The sequence below is a fragment of the Buteo buteo genome, chromosome Z (genome assembly GCF_964188355.1).
Source record: "Buteo buteo chromosome Z, bButBut1.hap1.1, whole genome shotgun sequence".
NCBI classification, from domain to species: Eukaryota; Metazoa; Chordata; class Aves; order Accipitriformes; family Accipitridae; genus Buteo; species Buteo buteo.
In genome coordinates, this window is record NC_134204.1 from 56,425,768 (window position 1) to 56,447,742 (window position 21,975).

Below are 21,975 nucleotides of genomic sequence, written 5' to 3' on the forward strand. Positions count from 1 at the left end.
CCAGAGTCTTTTCTCTGTTATCATGGAATATAAATGTAATTTTTTTTTTTTTTTTTTTTTTTTTCTTAAAACGAGGAGCAAAATGTTACAGCAGGCTTGGCAGGTAGGATTTTAGACAGTATTTAGTTTATCGCAACTCTTTGCCTTATGCATTGTCATCCGCTGTAAATCTCTGACTTCCCTTTATCTACAGAGTGTCATCAGGTCCCATCTTGTCAGTGCTTTTTGTTTTCTGGCTTCTCTTCTCGTTTCACTTGTTTGTTTTGGGCTATACCTACACTGTGAACTTGTGTTGGCACGTGTGTGCTTATCAAAGGTGTAAGGAGATGGGATCCCCAGATGACCAAGCTGTGTAGGCTAGTGGAGGTTTCTGAACCAGGAAGGACCTGTTCTAACAGGCTAAATTCCTGCACAGTCATTTTGTCCATTGCACTGTATTAACAGGCATCTTTAGCAGGCAGATTTATTATTCACCTTATTCACTGATTTGCCTGTCTGCCATATTGCTCTCTAAAGATGTCTAGCTCTCTACTTTATAATGCACTCCCTAGTGTAGATTGAGACTCAGTGTAGAACATAACCTCTTAGTCTAAGGCCAGCTACCTTGAAGTCATCTTTGGTCTTATTGATACTGGCAAAGTACTGGTCTTTATGTATAATGCCTCTGAAAACCAGCCTTTTCTGTGTTCATTCTGATATTTTTTTGCTTCAGGAGAAGTAGATGTAGAATACACTAATTATTGATGTCTGGATTTGTATAACCACAGAAACCCCTTTCTTGAATTTTCCTTAGTACCTGGTGTCTTCACTCCAAACTCAGTTTTAACTCTGTGTTTCTAATGCTCCTCAGCTTAACTTTAGTTACAGCTTTGCTCCTTCAGTACATCTTTCCAGTATCCAAGCTCTTTAAGTTTTCTCCGTTCTTTCAACTTTCTTTAAAAAGAGTTACCATGTACATATAAAAAGCCCCACCTCTTGTCTTCTAGTACATATGACCCATGACCCTGAGTATTACTTACCTTCTATTAATCTACTGTTTTTCCCAATTCCTTTATACCTCTGCGATGCTTTGTTTAAAATAGTGCTAGATGGGTTCACTTCATCCAGTTCTTGTGTTGTGGTTTTTTAGCAGTCCCACTTTCCATTCTTCATTATTATACTGTAGGTGCTTTGGAACTGGAGCTTTTTGCATGTGCTTGGAGGACTCCAAGCACAGTGGAGTAAGCCACCTCAGTGCCATTGTCTGGGGAGGGAGAGGGAAAGAAAAAGAGCTCCTGTAATGTTTTTAAAGAGCTGAAGTTTTAATGTTGTTTAAAACCTAGACTGCAGACTGTGATGAACACTAACATACAATGAAGAGAAAATGATACCATATAGCATGTTTTTTTAAAGCTCTTCTAACAAAATAATAAAAAACTTTCAGTAACAAAATCTTTGAGAACCTGTACTTGTTTAGTATTGTTTCAAATAATGTGCCTCTGTAGTAGTGTTAGTTGTTGTTCTGATGTTTTCTTGGTTGAATTTTTGCAGATTAAAAGCTCAGCTAGTAGTGTTGCCAGGTACAGTGCTGGTTTAAACTGCTCTCAAGTGGGTAGTTGTGACCTGTAATACCCACATCACTTATGTAAGTAGATTCCATCAAGCAGCTTGTGCGTGTGGCCACTTTAAGGTTCATTTGGGTCAACTGGTAAGGTTGTTTGTTCTACGAAACAGTACATAACTCTGGCCTGGAATCTCTGTAGCTGCTGGGACTTGTTTAAATTGGTATGTTATGGTGCTTGGAACTTGGTTGGTATGCTTTTTATTTTACTCTTGTGTTTTGCTGTTGCTGGCCAAATGATTGTTTCATTACTTTGCTGTTATTCCTTGGAGCCAAATCTGAAACTGCAGAAGGCAGAAGTTCAGCTGCTTCATGTGTTTTCTTAAATGTATGGGAGACTGACCTTTTAAAAAAACTGCTGGATGCTTTAGAATGTTCTTTATAAAGGCTTCTTATTAACTGTTTTATACGCAATATGCCTTGGTTAGTGAAATTCAAACCCTTTCCTTTTTTTATGTGGTCCTGAGTGCAAGATGAAGGTCCTTTCCCTACTTCCTCCAGATAGGAAGGTCTAAATGAATCCAACAGCCCTGGTTTTTTTGGAGTATGTTGAGTGGGTCCTGTTAGATTGCCACACGATGTTGTCAGTCTTAGCTGAATGGATGTGCCCAGAACTGCTTAGCAGTGCCATTCTTAGCAAAGTCCCTAGCATCCTGCAGCCTGTTTAGAGCTGTTGCATCTGAGGAATTTGACCTCGACAAGGAGGCCTGACTTCAGTGCTATCTTTGTTTATTCCAGCCACTTAGCAGAGCCCATGTAATTTATAGCTGCATCAGTTGGGCTGGCTTACCAGAGCTTCTTGCTGGAGTTCTTAGAAGCTGAGCTCCACTGAGGCATCACTTTCTAGGGGCAAGTACACATGCATACCCTTCCCTCTCTCTGCACTTTGCATTTATGAAATCACAGAATACTTGAGTCTGGAGTCCAACCCTCCTGTCCAAAGGAGGGTCAACCAGAGCAGGTTCCTCAGGGCCACATGTAGTTGGTTTTTTAGTATCTCCAAGGATAGACTCTCCAGGGTCTCCTTAGGCAACCTGTTCCCGTGTATGACAACCCTTGCAGTAAAACAGTTGTTTTCTGATGTTTAAGGGGAGTTTGTTGTATTTCAGTTTGTGTCCATTGCCTTTCATCCTTTCATTGGGCACCACTGAAAAGAGTCTGGGTACAACTTCTGCCCATCACATATTTATGAACATTGGTGAGATCCCTGCTGAGCCTTCTCTACTCAAGTCTAAACAATCCCAGCTGCCTCAGCCTCTCATTTTATGTCAGATGCTTCAGTCACTTCATAATTTTTGTGACCTTTCAGTTGACTTGCTCTAGTACATCCATGTCTGTCTTGTACTGGGGAGCCCAGAACTGGACCCAGAACCCCAGATTTGATCTCAGCACTGCTCAGCAGAAAGGAAAGATCACCTTTTTGATCTGCTGGCTCTACTTTTCCCACTACAGCCCTGGGTTGCCTCAAGGGAACATTGCTTGCTCACATTCAACTTGTTGTCCACCAGGAACCTATGTCCTTCTCTGCCAAGCTGTTTTCCAGATGGTCAGTCCCAAGCCTGTCCTCACGCAGGGGTTTATTCTTCCCCAGGTGCAGGATTTGGCATCTTCCATTGGTAAACATTGTGAGTTTCTTGTCAGCCCATTTCTCGAGCCTGTCGAGGTGCCTCTGAGTGGCAGCAGACCCATCTACTGTATCAACCACTCATCCCAGTTTTGTATTGTGTGCAGATGTGCTGAGGGGGCACTCTATGCTGTTGTCCAGGTCATTAATGAAGATGTTAAAGAAGTATCAGCCCCAGTGTCAAGCCCTGGGGTTGATCACTAGGGACTGGCCTCCAGGTGGACTTTGTGCTGCTGATCACAACCCTGTGAGTCCGGCATCTGAGCACTTCTCAGTCCTCCCCACTGTCCACGTTCCTAGCGGACAGTTCCTCCTGGACTGCATCCGTTTACCTCTGAGGATGTTATGGGAGACAGTGTTAAAAGCCTCCTTGTGACGTGAAGGTGCATTAGATACATATAGCCCACGTATCTTTGGCTGATATGGGAAAAGGGAATAGAAGATAAGGAGGTTTTGAAATAACACATTTGCAGTGGAAATGTAGCTGGAACTCCTTAAACAATTTGCTTCCATCTGATCAAGAATGTGGAACTATAAAATATTCTCCTCATATGGAAAGGTAGATATGTTTCTAAAATAATTAAGTGGCATGTGATAGACAGTAACATGGATATTACTGCTGCTTTTAGTCCTTCAGGTCTCCTGAAGAAACTTGGCAGCTTAAATATGATGGGATTTTCACAGACAGAAATAGTAAGAAGTACTCTTTGGCTTCGGTTTCCATGGAAACTGTGCAATAACTCTTGAAACTATTTTTGAGACAGGGCGTACTGATTAAACTGATGCCTGAACTTAACCGAGTATTCTCTGTGTGATTTGCATAAATTCCAGAGAGCACCTGATTCATGTAAAGGGTAGTTTTTACAGTGAGCGCTCTATTGCTCTGATCTGAAGTAGAACTTTGTTATTTTGGGATCCTTATGACTGGGAAAGGGGCCATGTTGTTGGATAGTTCGACCTATATTGTGTGACATCACTGTGCAGTACACTCCAGATGGCTTCAGTTTTCAAGCTCCTCCCCAAACAAAATTGTTATGTGGGTGACGTTCACAGTGTTGTGTAATTACCACTCTTCAGCTAGGCATCGTGATAGTTTTCAGATTACTTCCACATTGGAAACTGTGTTTTAATAGGTTTAATGAGTAATGTATCAGGGTGAACTGGTGGATGTTTCCTAGCATTAGAAGGTTGCATACTTATTGGCTTTTCTTCCTTAGTGATCAGTGCTTTTATGTTAGCAGATGGATTTCAGGTATTGAAAATGAAAGTTATGGCCAACAGGAGGGTGTTATAGTTGCAAAACTTTTAATGTTATGCCATGACTTTGTCAATGTAGAATGCCGGCACAGCAAACTTGAGTTTTGCTGTGAATTCTTTTATAATGCTGATCTAAACAGAATTAGGAAGGCATGCTAGCTAAAGGAATTTCAGCAGTTAACATCAGCTTTTGCCATCTTCAACCTAATGTGTTTGATTCATTGAGTCCCCCATTCACAACCCATGTTAATACATTAATCCTTTTTCCTTCTGACATAAACTGGACATGCAGTGAGTGTTTCAATATACCTTTTTTTTTTTTGAGTCCCAGGTAGAAAGTGCAGCCCTCCTTAAAGACAAAGGAACAATCCGAACATTTTTCTCTGAACCCTTCAGTATTTTACATAAATAGTTTTTAATTCTTATGGTTTCACTCCATTCTCTCTTCCTTAGGTTAATTAAAGCTGAAAAAATGTTTGCAACTAAAAATAGACTGCTGCTGTGCTCTCTAGAATGCTAATACGTATTATCTATTGTGTTTGCCAGCAGTCCTGTTCTCTAAATAAAAAAATTAATAAAATGTGTAGAAGAAGGTATCTACTTGTTCATTGATGTGCATGGAAATCTGAAATTGATTTTATAAAATTGGAATGGGGTTTTACTGCCACAAGCTGAAAGAGTATTTTACTCACTTAGGTATCTCCTGACACGTTGTCATTGCAGTGATGGCTGGAGATTTCTTTTAGACATCGTTAGTGCTCTGTGATGGATACCTCTTCATTCATTCCTTTGCCATGCTGGTGAGACACTGACTTTTCCTATGAGGTTTCCTTCAGGCAGCCATGGCTCTTATTATTGAAAAGTATTTTCTTAGTAGTAAAAAGTGATCCAGCAAAATAGGGTTGCCTGCAGTTGCCTCTATGCTATAAAAAAAATGATAAGTTGTTTCAAAGCCATTTGCAAAATAAATGTCATCGTCTTGTTCCATGGACCAGCTATGCAGCTGTGTTTTAGGAGCTGAAACACTTTCTATGTAGGTGTTAAGGAAAGTTCTGTGCACAGAATTTATAAATACATAGATGTGGGGTGGGCCAGGTTTTTTCGTTTTGTGTAGATAGAAGTAAGCATCTGAACAGATTTGGATTATGATCTAATTTTTGGTAGAGTTGGCATATGTAACATGAGGTTTGTTTTGTAGTAATGACTGATTGAAAACCTGTGGTCCAGTGTGCTAGCTACTGCCCAAATGCATTGTAGAGTTGGCCACACAGCTTTTAAATGGTCTTATTGATGCTGTGTAATGCCATTGCTATGAGATTTTTCTCACTGACAGAACTGCTGGCTTAGGTAGAGACCACTTTAAATAAGCATGTCAGATATGCTTTTTAATTTTTAAGTGGTCTATCACTTTTTCTTTGTGGGTAATCTTGAATTGAAAGGAAAGAGTTCTGCAATTGTTTTTTATTTCTGTCCAAGCTCTAATTTGAGTTTTTTATGGTTGCATTGTCTTCCTCCTCTTGCTCTTCTGGTGTTCATCTGACTTATGGAAGTATGCTCAGAAGCAAATAGCTGATTTGACTGCACAGCCTTCCAGTTCTCAGTGTATTTGTAGAGCTACAAGCTTCTTACTCTACTTATAGTGCAGGTGTGCCGTATCAGTTTGCTGTACAAAAGGGTGTAGGATTTGACATTTATTCTTATTTGGAACCTCTGCATTGTGAGACAATATTTTTCTGCAATCCTGTATGGATAGATTTACAAATGCTGCTTACACAAAAGAGTTCATTAAGTTTAATACACACATAAGCTTATTGAATCTGTTAGGAGAATCAACGTTAATGACATTGGGCATGAGTAGCCTAGGGGACATCAATTTCAGGCAGAAATTTGAGGATCCAATGGTAAGCAACCAGAATTTCTTCAAAGAATAATGACAATCAAGACAGGATATGCTAGCAGGGCTCTAGAAAGACTTGAAAAGCCTCTGAAAATATTAAAAAAAAAATGAAAGGAAGGTTGGTTAAGTTTTGTGTCTGTAAATAAACTTCTGTTAGTCCTTCCTATTGCTACTGAACCACGGCCATAGGAACTTAACACAGGAGAGCTAACTTGCATCAGAGTTGCAGGATAGCAAGTGGTCATGTGGCATGTTATTTTCAAAAATCATAGGCACTGGGGTGCAATAAAAGGAACTTTAGTAAATTCTAATGAAAGGGATTAGGTTTGTCTATACTGACATCTAAGTTAGTGTGGACATTGATTAGTCCACACAGCTGTTAGTAGAGGAATGACCCTGAAGCTTGGTGCTGCTCTAAAATGAAATTACACTTTCCTGAGTGCTTCCCCTCTATCTCTGACTCACTGTCCCTCATTCTTTCTTGCTTGCTATCCCTCTCTCTCACTCGCTTGGTATCATTCTCTACCTTGCTCGGTATCTTCCCCATTCCTCTCTTTCTTCTGCTATTCCCTCACACACACCTCACACCCCACACCCCAGCTTCCCTTCTCTCTTGGACACACTTTACACCTCTTTGATGTGCTTTGCTTTTCACATGCATGTGCTTTGCCTCTCTCCCTCTCACACTTGCCTCCTCTCTTACGTGCTTTCTGTCTTGTCACAAAAATTTGCAACTGACCCATGCCAACTGAGGAGAGAGGTGAGGAGGCAAAGTATAGAATTACATGAGTAAATATTTATTCATGTGCTTGAGGTGTCCCAGCCAAACTGGGGCACCCTGAATGTGGTTTTACACAGGGTTCTTATACCTTTTTTCATGCTTCTCTCTTGCTATCCTTGTCTCTCCGTCTCTCTCTGTCTTGCTACATGCCTGTGCCCTGCCGCCCCCCGGCTCTTCCTATCTCTCTCTCGCTTCCCCACCCTCTCACAGATGCTTCCCCACCTCATACACTTCTCCTATCTCTCATGCCTGGGCTTTCATCATCTCTCAGGTGTGGATGCTCCCTGTCTCTTTTGTGTGCAGGCCTTTCCCACCACTCAGTTGTGTGCTTCCCACTTCCCATGCATGTGCTTCCCCTCCTTGCCCATGCTTACTTCTGTTTCACAGGCTTCCCCACTCTTGCGCTCTCCTCCCCCATATGCTTCTGTCCTTCTTGTGCTTCTCTACCTTTGCAACCATGCTTCGCCCGTCTCGTGCTTCCCCATGCGCTTTCCTCCTCATGCTCTTCCTCCCTCACACTGCACCCCCTCACAATCCCTGATCATGCTTTTCCCCTCTCCCTGTTGTGCTTTCTCCCTCTCACACATGCATTTTCCCTGCCTTGTGTGCACTCTCTCCCCTCCTTGCACACACTTCCACCTTCCCTTACATGCTTCTCCCCTTCTCATACATGCTTCCACCTTCTGTCACACACTTCTTCCCTTCTCGCATGTGCTGCCACCTTCTTCCACATGGCTCTCTCCCTCTCTCTTGCCTGCTTCCCTCTCCTTTGTGCTCTTCCCCTGGCTGGCACACTTCCATCTATTTTGTGTGCTCCTCCCCTCCTTTGTCTGTTCCCCTCCCACACACTTGCCCCTCAGTCTTGCACACTCTACCCTCCACATGCTTCCCTGTCTCACACATGCACTTTCCTCCTTGCATATGCACTTTCTCCCTCTCACATGCGTGCTTCTCCTCACAAATGATCTCCCTCTCTCACTTGAATATGCGTTGTCTCTCCATTGCTTGCTTGCTTTCTTGTGCACTTTTGTGTGTCTTTGTCTTACATGTCCTTCTGTCTCTTGCTTTTCCTTCTGTCTTCCTTTCCCTTCTGTACATTTTCTCCTTTCTTGCGTGCTTTCCCATGTCTCACACTTCTTCCATCTCTCACACACACACACACTCAAATTCTTACAAATTCAAATTCCTTGCATTTTCCCTCTCTGTCACACATTTCAACCTCTCACCTGGGTCCTCCTTCTCTCTCATGCCTTCCCTCTCTCACATGCCTTTTCTTTCTCTTGTACTTCCCTCCCTCATTCTCTCTTTGCCTCTTTGTCTCTTACTTTCCCTCTCCTTTATATGCTTTCCAGTCCCTGACAGACGACTTTCTTGCCTGCACCTTCCGTCTCTTAAGCTTGCAGTTTCTCACTTGTGCTTTCTCCTTCTCACTTACTCTCTGTCCCTTCTATCTGTAGAGTTTTTCCTCTCAATCTGTAAAGCTTCCCCTAACCATACTCAGCTTTCTGCTTGTCTCAGACCTGCTTTCCCTCCCTCTTAGAGTTGCATTTTGCCTCTCTTGGGCATTTCCCATCTCTTGGGTGCACTTTACCTCTGTCTTTCAGGCTTTCTTGAGTCGCTCCTCTCTTCCCATCTCTCATTCCTCATCCTGAGGCTTCCCCTCTTTCTCTGTCCACTTGTATTTTCCTCTCTCTGACACTCTTCCTGTGTGCCTTTTGCCTTTCTCTCTGATGTGCTTTGCCTGTCCTTCCTGTATATTCTTATCAACGGTCTGGACGAGGGGATCGAGTGCGCCCTCAGTCAGTTTGCAGGTGACGCCAAGTTGGGCAGGAATGTTGGTGGTCTTGAGTGTAGGAAGGCTCTACAAAGGGATCTGGACAGGCTGGATTGATGGGCTGAGGCCAACTGTATGAGGTTCTATAAGGCCAAGTGCCACGTCCTGCACCTGGGTCACAACAACCCCATGCAGCGCTACAGGCTTGGGGAAGAGTGGCTGGAAAGCTGCTCGGCAGAGAAAGACCTGGGGATGTTGGTTGGCAGCCGGCTGAATATGAGCCAGCAGTGTGCCCAGGTGGCCAAGAAGGTCAATAGTATCCTAGCTTGTATCAGAAATTGTGTGGCCAGCAGGACTAGGGAAGTGATCATCTCCCTGTATTTGGCACTGGTGAGGCTGCACCTCAAATACTTTGTTCAGTTTTGGGCCCCTTGCTGCAAGAAAGATATTGATTTGCTGGATCATGTCCAAAGAAGGACAATGAAACTGGTGAAGGCTCTAGTGAACAAGTCTTACAAGGAATGGGTGAAGGAACTGGGGCTGCCTAGTCTGGAGAAAAGGAGGCTGAGGGGAGACCTTATCACTCTCTACAACTACCTGAAAGGAGGTTGTAGCGAGGTGGGCGTTGTCGGTCTCTTCTCCCAAGTAACAAGTGATAGGATGAGAGGAAATGGCCTCGAGTTGTGCCAGGGGAGGTTTAGATTGGATATTAGGAAGAATTTCTTCGCCGAAATGGTTGTCAAGCACTAGAACAGACTGCCCAGGGAAGCGGTTGAGTCACCATCCCTGGAGGTATTTAAAAGATGTGTAGACATGGCACTTAGGGACATGGTTTAGTGGTGGACTTGGTCGTGTTAGGTTGGACTTGATGATCTTAAGGGTCTTTTCTGGCCCAAATGATTCTATGTGCTCTGCCTCTTGCATGTATGTTCCCTCTCTTATGCTTTCTCTGCCCCCAGTATCGGGCATGCATTTCTTCTGCATGTTTCGACTCTCCTGCATTTCACCTGTCTTATGCTGTGCCTCTCTCGTGCTTTTTTCTTCTACTTCCCTACTTCCCTATCTCATTCTGTCACTTTGGCCCTTGCATGTGCTTGTGCACTTTCCTCCGCTCACGTGCTTCCTCTTCTTGCATGCACTTTCCCCCTCTTGCATGCTGCTTCCCCCTCATGTGCATTTCTGTCCCTCATGCATGTTGTCTTTCTCATGTGCATGTTGCCTCTCTCTAACACACTGTGCCTTTTGTGTGTGCTTTACCTTTCATGTGCGTTGCCTCTCTCGCACGCATGTGCTTTCCCTCTCTCTCATGTATGCATGCATGCTTTCTCTCTTTCACTCTCACTCCTCAGTCTCTTGAGCTCATGCTTTACCTCTTGTGCCTGCAAGCTTTGCCTCTTGTGCACATGCTTTGCCACTTGTTCGCTCTCTCATATGCACTTTGCTGCTTTGTCTTATGTGCTTTGCTGCTGTTGTGTCAATCTAGGCACTTTGCTCTCTCATTCTCTCTTGCCTTCCTGTTTAACATTCTTTCCTGCCCTATCATGCATTTTGATCTCACAGTCTTCTCTCTTATTTGCACTTTTTCTCACTTAAGCTTTCAGTCTCTCACTATCCCCCTCTGTCTTGCTTGCTATCCCACCCTGTCTTGCTATACAACTCTCTCTCTCTCTCCCTCTATCCCTCCCTCTCAATCAAACCCCCAACCATTCCTCTCTCTCGAACTTGTCTAACTCTCAGTTTCTTTCTTCCTGCCTCCCCCTCCTCATCTATCTCTGTCTCCAGCTCTCTCTGTCCTCTCCCTTTTGCTTCCTCTCTTCCAGACATGTTTTGCCTCTGTTCCTCACAAACTTCACTTCTTACATGTCTTTTTTCTCTTGTGCTTGCCTTTTTCATTCTCCCTTGCCTTGTCTCTCTCACTTTCTCCATCCCTCACATGCTTTTCCATCTCTGACACATTCTTGCATGCACTTTCTCTCTTGCTGGTGCTTTCAGTCTCTCATTTGTGCTTTCCCTCCATTGTTTGCTATTTCCCTGCTACTCCCTATCCCTCCTTCTCGCTCTTGGTATTGGTCTCCCCTCCGCTCCCCGCCCCTGCTACCCATCTCTCTCTTGGGCTTTCCCGTTGTCTCAAATGTGCTCTCTTCCCCCCTCACAAATTACCCCCCAATCTCACTCTTACGTTCTTTCTCTCTGTTTTGCTTCTGCCTCTTTGTCTCTGCCTTTCTCTGTACTCCCTCTCTCTGGCTTTCAATTTATCTCTCTTCCTCAGACATGCATCCCCTATTTGCAATCTGCTTTCTTGCTGTCTCAGCTTCTTCCATCCCTCCAACCTTTCCCTCTTTCGGTCATGTTCTGCCTCTCTCACAGACACTCTGTCTTTCAGATGTGCTTTCCCTCTCATTTTGATCAGCTTTCTCTGTCACAGGCCCTTCCCCTCTCTGACAAATCTTAAATACATGTTTCCTCTCTGATGTAGTTTGCCTCTCACACATGCTTCGCCTCTCTCTTGGTTTCCCTATCTCTCATGTTCTTGTGAGCATTTGCACTCTTGCATATTTTTCTATTTTCTATTTCTTCCCTGTTCCCCACTTCTGCCCCTGTTTCCCTATTGCTTTCTCTTTCCCTTGCTCTCACTTTCCCTATGTATTTCTCTCTCTCCTCCCCTCCTCGCTTCAAATTTTCCTTTCTCAGACGTGCTTTCCTTCTCTCAGATACGTTTTCTCTTTCTATAATATGTTCCTGCTTTTGCAGTTTTCCTCTTTTGCTTGCGCTTTCCCACTTGTGCTTTCTTTTACTTGTGCTTTTCTTCCCTCTCTCTTTTGCTGTTCCTTGCTATCTGTTGCTGTCCATCTCTCACATTTCCCTTTTCTCTTGCCTTCCCTCTCCCTCTCATCTTTATTGCTCCCTTTTGCCCTCACCCTTTCTCTCCCCGCCCTCTGTCCTGTGCCCTTCCCACCCACCTTGTTTTGCCTGCTTTTCTGTCTTCACCTGCCTTGCCCCCTGCCCACTTTTCCCTCTCTCTTGGACTGTCTTTGCCTGTGTCTCACATGCTATTCCATCTCTGACAGTTTTCCTCTTTTTACATGTACTTCCCCTGTCATGCTTGAGGTTTCTTGCCTGCGCTCTTGTGCTGTTGTTCACTATTTAATTCTCAATTGCTCACTTCCTCCCTCTGTTGTTTTCCCTCTCCTGAGCTTTCCAGTTGTCTCAGACATGTTTTCCCTCTCTTTTGGATGTGCTTTGCCATTCTCTTGGACGTGCTTTCCCTGGTGCATGTGCTTCTCTTCTCCTCCTTGCTTTCCTTGTCTCCTTTGTGCACTGTGCTCACACTCACTACACATCCTTTAGCATGTTCTTTGTCATGGTCTCTTGCTTTCTCCCTGTCTTGCGTGCTTTCTCTCCTCTCTTCCATGCACTCTCCAGCTTGCTTACTTTCCTGTGTGTTCTTTCTTCCTCTTTCTTGTGCTGCTTCTCTCTATTTCATGCTGTACCTCTCTCTGACACACCTTTCCTTTGTATTGCTTCACGTTGCACATGGTTTGCCTCTCTCATATGTGATTTGCCTTTCTAAGAGTGTGTTCCCCCCCAATGCACTTTCCTTCTCTCGCCCCGCTGCCCCTTGCTTGTCTTCTCTCTTGGACACACTCTCTCCCCTCTCATTTTTCCTGTCCCTTGCACTTTCCTCTCTTGTTCTGTCTCACTTTCCCTCTCCCTCTTTCACTTTGCCACTCTGTCTTCTGTTTTCCCCATCCCTTGCATGCTTTTCCATCTCTGAAACATTTCCTTTCTTGCATGCACTTTCCCAGTTTATGCTTTCAGTCTGTCCTCATGCTTTCTCCTCTCTGTGGCTCATTACCCCTCTTTCTTGCACACTACACTCCCCACTATCCCAGTCTCCTTCTGATGCATTTTCGCACTCTCATGCATGCTTTGACTCTTTCATGCTTCCCTTTTGTCTGCTGTGTGCTTTGTCTCTTTTGTGTATTTCTTTTCTCTTGTATTTCCCTCTCTCACTCTTTTGCTTTCCCATTCTCCCTTTCCTCATCTTGCATGCTTTTTCCCTGTTGTACAATTTTCATCTCTCCTGCTTGCAGTTTTCCTTTTGCTCATGCTTCCTGTGCCTTGTGATTTTCCTCCCTTTCTTGTGGTAGTCCTTGCTAACCCTTACTATCCATCTCTTTCTCTTGCTTCCCCCTTCACTTCTTACTCTCTCCCCCTTTCCCCCCACTCCTTTCTTTCTCTCCCTATCGATTTACTTTTCTTCTGTCTTCCCTCTCTACCCGTTTTGTTTTCACCTCTCCCTCTCACTATCCCCGTTTGCCCTCTCTGTCTCTGACACACTTTCCCTCTGTATTATTTTTCCTCTCTCTTGCATACTTTCTGTCACCTGCTTTCTTCTCTTCTTGGCCTTCCCTCTTACAGGTGCCCTTTCCCTGTCACATGCACTTTGCATCTCTCTGTATTTTCACAGTCTTGCATGTTTCTTCTTTCTCTTGCACTTGCTTCTCCCTCTCTTCCCCCCTCTCTAGCATGCTTTCTCTCTGTTGCACAATGCTTTTCTCTCCTGCTTGTACTTTCCCTCACTTACACTTTGTCTGTTGTGGTTTTTCTCCCCCTTTTTTTGCTATCCCTAGCTGTCACTATTCTTCTTTCTCAATTCCTTTCTTTCTCTCACTTTCCCTCTGAATCTCTTATTCCTCTTTCCTTCCCCCCCTTTGCCTCACTCTGTCCCCACCTCCACCCTCCCATCTCCCCCGCGTGTCTCTTTTCACCCTCCTTGCTTTTGCTCTTTCTCAAACACTTTCCTCTTTCACTTTCAGTCTCTCACGTGCTTTCCCTTTTGTCTTATGTTTTTTGCCTCTCACACGGTTTCTCTCATGTCCTTTGTCCCTCTCTCATATGTTTTGCCTCTCTTGTGTGCTTTTGCTTTCTCTTGCACTTCCCTCTCATCACTCTTACTTTCTAGTTCTCTCTTTCTCGTGCCTTTCCATCTCTGACACATTTTTCTACTTTCTTGTCCAAACTTTCCCTCTTGCTCATGCTGTCAGTTTCTTGCTCATGCTTTTCCTACTTCTGTTGCTTGCTATCTCTCTTTCAGTCTGTCGCTTGCTCTTTCTTTGTGTCTCTTGCTCACTAGCACTCATCATCTCACTGTCTTACTTGCTAGTCCTCTCTCTCCCTCCCCCCATCCTTCGCTGTCTTTCAGTCCCTCATTTCGTCTTGCTGCCCTCTCACTTTCCTCCTCAAGCACTCCCCATTTCCTCTCTCCCCAACACTCCCTCTCTCTTGCTTCCCCTCTGTTTCCCCCTGTCCCTGCTCCCCCACCCCATTTTCCTCCCTTGCAGGCAGCCTTTCCCTCTGTTTCTCATATGCTTTTGCACTCTGTTGTACACAATTTCTGTCAGTTTCACATGCTGCCCCCTGCTCCCCCTCCCTGGTTGCTCCCTCTCTCTTGGAGTCCCTCTACTCCTCACTCTTCCCTCTCACTGCCCCCCCCTTTGTCCCTCTCCCTCTCTCTCTGGCTCTCCCTCCTCTCCCACCCCAGCTGGCCCTCTGGCTCCCCCCATCAGTACCACCCTTGTTCTGACCTTCCCTCTCTCTTTGGTTGCCCCCTTATCAATGCCACCCTCCTTGCTGTCCGCATCTCTCCCCCGCCCCGTACTCCCCCTGCCATGCCTCCCTGTCCCTCTGTCTTGCTTGCTGTTCCCATCTTTCTCACTCGCTGCTCCCCCCCTGCCCCTGCCCTGTCCTTCCATCTCTTTAGCTGTTCTTCCATCTCTCTTGCTGTCCCTGTGTCTTTCTCTGTCTCGTGGCCCCCATCTTTCTCACTGTTGATGCCTCTCTGTCCCTTTGTCTCTCTTGCTGCCCTTGCTGTTCCTTTCACTTGCACAGTGTCCCTTCTCCCACTCACTGGATCCTTTCCTCTCTCCCTTTCAGTGTCCTGCCCCCCTTCCCCTTCAGTCCCTCCCTACTCTTGCTGTCTGTCTATCCCTCTCACTCTTTTCCTCCCACTGTCTCTCCTGGTCTTCTCCCCCCATCCCCAGCTGTCACTCACTCTCTCCCCTCACTGCACCTTTCTCTCTTTCCCTCTCACTGCCCCTACTGCTCTCCCTCCACCTCACTGTTCCTTATATTCTCCCTATCTTGCTCCCCACCTCTCCTCTCTGTGTCTCTGTTGTCCCTACTTCTCTTTATTTCTCTCTCTCACTGCCCCTACATTTGTTTCACGCTTACTGTCCTTGCCCCTTTCTCATAATTTCCACACATTTACACCTTTTCTCTCTCATCTATCACTCTCCCTTTGTATGTCTCTCTCATGTTCCCTTTTTTGCATATTTTCCTTTCTTGGACACACTGCCTCTCTCACAAGTGCTCTCCCTGTCTTGTGTCTGGCATGCTCACTGCCTCTACTGCATGGTCTTGACTTCGCTTGCACACTTTTCACCTCCCTTGAATAAGCTTTCTGTCTCTGCCTTACAAGCTTTTTTACTCATATTCATTACATCTTTTCTGTCTCAAGTTTCTCCATTTCATGCTTTCCTTCTCTTGTGCATGCTGTTATGTGCAACCTAGCATGCTTGAGCTCTTTTGCACGCTTGTCCTCTCTCAACACTTCCGCTTTCTCACTTCTGCAACCTCTCTGTCGTATTTGCCCTGTCTTGTGTGCTTTCACTCACATATGCTATCCCTCTCATTTGTGCTTCCCATCTCATGGACTTTCCCTTTCTTCTGCCTTCTCTCCAGTGCTTGCTTTCCCTTGTGCTTTCCGCCTCCACAGGTGTGCTTTCCTGCTCCTATATGTGTTGCCGAAATCCGGAATAAAACTCCTTAACAGCAATGAGAAGTTAAGAAGCAGGCACTTCTTTATTGCAGCGCTGGGCACACAGGGGATCACTCCACCTAGTGTGTGCACCTGTCTGGTTTAATCATGCAGGTTAAATATACACCTGTTATACATATTCACTAAATTTCTGGGAAATGTCATACATAATCATCAACTGTCCGATAAATCATTAGCATATGTAAATGTCCCTTTTACGCAGGCATGGTGATGTCTCTGGTGGTCTTCAGAAGCCCTCTGGTGGTCTTCCATAGTCTTCCTCACTTTGTCCAATAGTTGACCTCTCTTATGTGATTCTGCGCAGCATGATTTTTGCCATCATGTATTAGATTTACATAAAAGTACATTCAATGTTAATTCTTGAATTTAACGTTTCTAGTGATTGGCCCTCAGTCACACCACCTTATCAATATTCTTATACTAAAACATTCATTGGTTAATCATACTTAATTCCACTAACTGGAATCTTGATCAAAGTGGGGTTTCTAAGTAACAGAACTAAGGTCCATAACGATCTCTCTTAGTTTTCTTAGGACAAAACACTACAAACTAACAAATCGGTCGAAGTTTCTATGGTTAACTAATTTTAGACAATACTTATTTTCTTATGACTGTATACAGCACATTTTGTATGTTCCTAAGTTTCGATGACTACATTGCGAGCTTCAAACCCCTATATTCTACAGTCTTTACCTTTTGATCAAACCCAGCTTATATATAAAATTTTAACTTATCAGAATATTTGTAACATATGTGTGCTTTCCTTCTCTCTGGCATGCATACGCTTTCCCTGTCTTGCATGCGCTTCTCCTCCTATGTGTACTTTTACTTCTAGTGCATGTGCTTTCTCTTTCACTCACTTTTATGGTTTACTTCTCCCTCCATTCCTCACACATGAATTCCTTCTTCATTGTGCATGTTCTTTTTCCTCTGTATCTCTCACACATTCCCTCTCACCCTCTTGTGCACTTTTTGTTTCTCCTCACACCTCGTGCACTTTTCCTCTTGCTCATGCTTGTGCTTTCCCTCTCTTGTTCTTACTTCCTCTTTATCTCTCTCACCATGTCCCCCTTTCTCACACACTTAACTCTCTCACTTCCTTGCATGCTTTCTCATGCTTTCCTCACATGGCTTCCCTTCCTAGCATGTTTTCCTTGTCTACTACTCTGCTGCGTATGCTCTTCCCTATCTCTGCTGCACCCTTTTCCTCTCTTATGTGCCCTTTCTTATTTTTTCCTGTTCTTGTGGGTTCTCTCTCACACATTTTGTTTCTCTTCTGTACTTCACTGCCTTTAATGCTTTCCCTTTACCACATGTAGTTTCTCTTTCCGTTGAACAGTCTCCCAATCTCTCTTACTTGTACTTTTCGTCCCTCATGCACAATGTCTGTCTCTCCCTCCCTTCACTGGCTCTTCCACTCTCCCTCTTCTCCTCTCTTGTTCATGCTTTCTGTCTCTCTTTCACACTTTCCCTCCCTCTCCTTTTCTTGCACTTTCCTTTTCATGCATGCCCTCCATTTCTAGTGAGCTTTCCCTCTCATGCGTGCTTTTCCTTTTGTCTATTGCAGTTTTCCTTGCTCTTTTTTGTACACTTTTCTCTCTTGTGTGTGAATACACTTTCCCTTTCTCTTTCCCTCGTGCTCTATTGTTTTTTCCTCCTCTCTCAAATTTTCCATCTTGTATGCATGCTTTCTGTCTCTCTCTGTTGTGTGTTTCCCCTCTTTTGCATGTGCTTTTCCTCTCTTGCACGCTTCCCCCTTCTCACTACCTTGCACTTTCTGTCTATTGGTTGTGCTTTCCATCTGTCTTTCTTGCTTGTACCTTCCCTCTCTTTGGCATGCTTTCCCTTCCTTATGCAACCCTTTTCCTTCCTCCCTCGTGCTGCCTTGCATGCTTTCCCTCTCACTTGTGCACTTTCCTCTTCTGTCACATGCTTTCTCTCTTTCATGTGTGCATTCCATCTCTAATGAACATCTTCTTTTTTCCATATATTTCCTGTCTCGTATCTTTCATCTTTTTTTGTGTGCCTTTCCCCTCTCTGGCACCTTTCCCGTGCTCTTTCTGTTGCACCTTTCACCTCTCTTGTGCATGCTCCCTCTCTTTTCTCTCACTTTCACATATGTGCACTTCCCTGTCACCCCCCACTATTTGCTTTCCTTTTCTGTCTCTGGCATACTTTCCCTCTCTCATCTGTTTCATTTTTCTCTCATGTGCTTTCTCTCAGACAGTTTCCCGCTCTATCATGCACATTCCCCCCCTCATGTTTTCACTTTCTCATAGGTGCTTTCCCTTTTGTTAGCTCAAGCTTTCCTTGTCTCTACTGTGAATGTTTCTTACTTTCATGTTCTCTTGAGCTTTCTCGGTTAACACATGTTCCCCTCTTATGCCTCCTTTCCCTCTCAGATACTTAACGTGTCTCTCTCATGCTCTTTCACTCCCTCTCGCATGCTTTCTCTTCCTCCCTGTCGTGTAAGGTTTCCTTCCCTCTCTTACATGCTTTGCCTCTGTCCCATACATCTGTTCCCTTCTCTCTTGGACACTCTTCATGCTTTTCAAGTCTTCCTTGATTTCTCTTTCTCTCTCTCCCCCCCCGCATTACTTCTCTGTCATGCACTGTTTCTTTATTGTGTGTGCTTTCCCTTCCTCCCTGGCACACTTCCTCTCTCTCTTTTACCACCCCTCTCTCATGGATGCACTTTCCCTGACATTCTGCCTTGCCTTCTTTTTCTTGGTCACATTTATACTTTCTCTGTCACATGCTTTTCCACAAGTGCTTTCTCTCTTTCTCATCCCTCTCTCCCTTGCCTGTTTTCCTGCTCTGTCTGCACTTTCCCCTGCATTTCACATATCTTACATGTGCTTTTCCCTCTTTTTCCTGTGCTTTGTCTGCCTTGCACTTTCTTTTGCTAACACTCACACTTCCCCTCCTGTCTTACACACTTCCTGTGTCTCAGGCTTTCCCTGTATCTCATGCTTACCTCTTGCACACACTTTGTCTTGAATGGTTCCCCCTCTCTCATGCGTACTCTGTCTTTACCTCTCCTGTCTGCTTTCCTTATAGATTCTGTGTAGTTTCCCTCTCTTGTGTACTCTTTCCCTTAATCTCGGGCATTCGCTCTCTCTCGCACCTGCACACTGTCCATTTCTCTTGCATGCATGTTTCCTTTTTCTCCTTGTGCTTCCCCTCTGTTGTGCCCCTTTCCTCTTTCTGTCATGCTCTTTCCTTCTTTCTTGCATGTGAGGGCTTACCCTCTGTCTTGTGCATGTTCTCTCTCTTGCATGCTGTTTCTTGCTGTCATGGGCTTTTTATGTCCTCTCCTGTAATTTCCTCTCTTGTGCACTCTTTCCTTCCCTCTCCATCATACTTTCTCATGCTTTTTCTTCCATTCTATCCCTTTCTCACATGCTATTCCTCCAGTGCATGTTTTTCCTCTCTTGTGCGTACCATTTCCATATCTTTTGTGTGCTTTCCTTCTTGCTTGCTTGTACTTCCTCTTGCATGTTTCAGTCTCTCTCATACTTTTCCTCTGTTGTCTGTAGGCTTTCCCTCTCTCATGAATTTTCTCTCTGTTGTGGGTTAACCCCAGTCCGCAGTTAAGCACCGCACAGCCATTTGCTTGCTCTCCTCTCAGTGGGATGAGGGAGAGAATCAGAAGGGCAAATGTGAGAAAACTCATGGATGAAGATAGAAACAGGTTAATAAGTGAAGAAAAGCTATGTGTGCAAGCAAAGCAAAATGTGGAATTTATTCACTGCTTCCCATTGGCAAGCAGATGTTTAGCCACTTGCCTGGAAAGCAGGGCCTTAGCATGCATAACAGTTACTTGGGAAGACATACTGTAACTACAAACATCCCCCCTTCCTCCTCTTCTCCCCAAGCTGTCATTGCTGAGCGCAACATATGAGATACCCTGTTGGTCAGCTGTCCCAGCTGTGTCCATTCCCAACTTCCTGTGCACCCCCAGCCTACTCACTGGGGGTCAGCATGAGAAATTGAGGCCTTGATGATATGCATGCAATGTTCAGCAGTAACTAAAACATCAGTGTGTGCTCCCTCTCTTTCTCTCACTTTCACATATGTGCTTTCCGGTGTGTTATCAACACTGTCACATGCTGTCCCTCTGTCATAGATGGTTTCCCTCTCCTGCACATGCACTTGCTCTCGCTCTTTTCTTCTTTTTCTTGATATCCCTTATGTGTGCTTTCTTTCTTAAGCATGCTTTCCGCCTTGCAGATGCTTACCCTGTCTTGCATGCTTTGCCTTTTCTCATTGCTTTCCCTCTTTCTCTCATGCTCACTCTTTCCCTCTTATTTACTCTTTCCTAATGCCTCCCTGCAATGTGCTTTCCCTCTCTCTCCTTTCCTTTCTCTCACTCCCTCTTTTCCCTCCCACTTTCCCTCTAGTCTTCTCTCACACTCCACCCCCCTTGCTGGCTCTCTGTCCTTGTCTCTCACTAATTCCCTTTTATGCTTGCTCTTGCCCTCTTGCTTACTTATCCATCTTTCTTTCCCTTTTTTTTTTGCTTGCTTTCCCCTCTCTTTCCTTTGTTTTCCCTCTTTCCCTATTGCTTGCTGTCTTTGCCTCTTGCTTTTCTTAGCTCTCACTCACTTTCCATCAGCCCCTCTTTTGCTCTCACAATCTTTCCATCTCACTCTTTCCCTCCTGTTCTCTTTGCCTCTTTCATTCTGCCTTTGTGTCCCTCTCTCTTTCCTACTCACTTAGCTTCATTCTGCATTTCTCCTTGATGACTTTCTCTTTCCCTCTCAGCTGCTCTGTTTCCTTCTGCTTGTCTCTCTTATTTTCTTCTATATCCACTTACTTCACTCTTTCACTCTTCCCTTCCTCATTCCCTGTCACTGTTAACGCTATTTTGTCCCCTCTGACTCTCCTTGCCTCTCCTTTCCTTTTGCTTGATGTCTTTCACTTTCATGTGTTGTTTTTCATTTTTCCCCTCTGTCTCAGCTCACCTCTTGCCCAGTGTCCTTCCCTCACTTTCTCTCATTGTCTCACCTTCTGTCCTGATTGCTCTGACTTGCACAATCTCTCCTGTCTGCTTCTCATTCCCTCTTGCTCCCTTTGTTTACCTCTCACTCTTTCCCTTGTGCTTGCTTTCTCTCTTTCCTTCTGTCTCTGTCCCTCTTGCTGTCTCACTTTCTCACTGACTATCCCACCGATTTTCTTTCACATACATTTTCACCTTGCCACTTGCTTGGCCTCTTCTTATTATTATCTCTTTCCCTCTCAATTGCAGTATTTCTTCCACTCTTGCACTCTGCCTCTTTCCCATTCTATCTTTCTCTCTTCTCCCTGTCCTGATCACTTTCCCCCTCTTGCTTGCTCTTTCCTCTGCCTCTCTTCCATTCTTGCTCACTCTTTCCCCCTCTAGCTACCTTTTCCTATTCCTGTCTCAGTCTTGACTGCTCCTTTTGACACTCACTCCCTTTCCCTCTTGCTCTTTCCTTCTGCTTCTTTCTCTTTCAATTGCTTTCTTTCCCTCTGCCTCTATGTCCTGCCCCCCCTCTTTTCCTCTTGCTGCTTTCCTTTCATTCTCATACCTGCTTCACAGAATCACAGAATGGTTGAGGATGGAAGGGACCTGTAGAGGTTGTCTTGTCCAGCCCCTATGCTCTAGCAGGCCACCTAGACCCTCTTGTTGAGAACCACGTTCAGATGGCTTTGAATATCTACAAGGATGGAGATGCCACAAACTCTCTGGGCAACCTGTGCCAGTGGTCACTCATCGTTCAGTAAAAAAGCATTTCCTGATGTTCAGAGTGAACTTCCTGTGTGTGTTTGTGCCCATTGCCTGTTGTCCTGTCACTGGGCACCACAGGCCTAGCTTCATTCTCTTGGCAGCCTCCCTTCAGGTATTTATATACTTTGATAAGATCCTCCCTGAGCCTTCCCTTCTCTAGGCTAAGCAAAACGAGCTCTCTCAGCCTTTGTCATAGGAGAGATGTTCCAGTCCCTTCATCATCTTAATGCCCCTTCACTGGACTCTTTCCAGTAGATCCATATGTGTTTTGTAGTTTCTGGGAAAACCCAGAACTGGACACAGCACTGCAGGTGTGGCCTCATCAGTGCTGGATAGAGGGCAAGGATCCCCTCCCTCGACCTGCTGGCAGCACTCCTCCTAATGCAGCCCAGGTTACCATTGGCTTCTGCCGCAAGGGTGCATTGCTGGCTCATGACAGCTTGGTG

The 21,975-nt window shown here is 44.8% G+C and overlaps 1 protein-coding gene across 8 annotated transcripts in view; it reads left to right on the plus strand.

Moving 5' to 3' along the window:
- PIGG (phosphatidylinositol glycan anchor biosynthesis class G (EMM blood group)) overlaps positions 1–21,975 on the plus strand; it is a 92,187-nt gene that overhangs the window by 55,432 nt on the left and 14,780 nt on the right. The window lies entirely within an intron of this gene.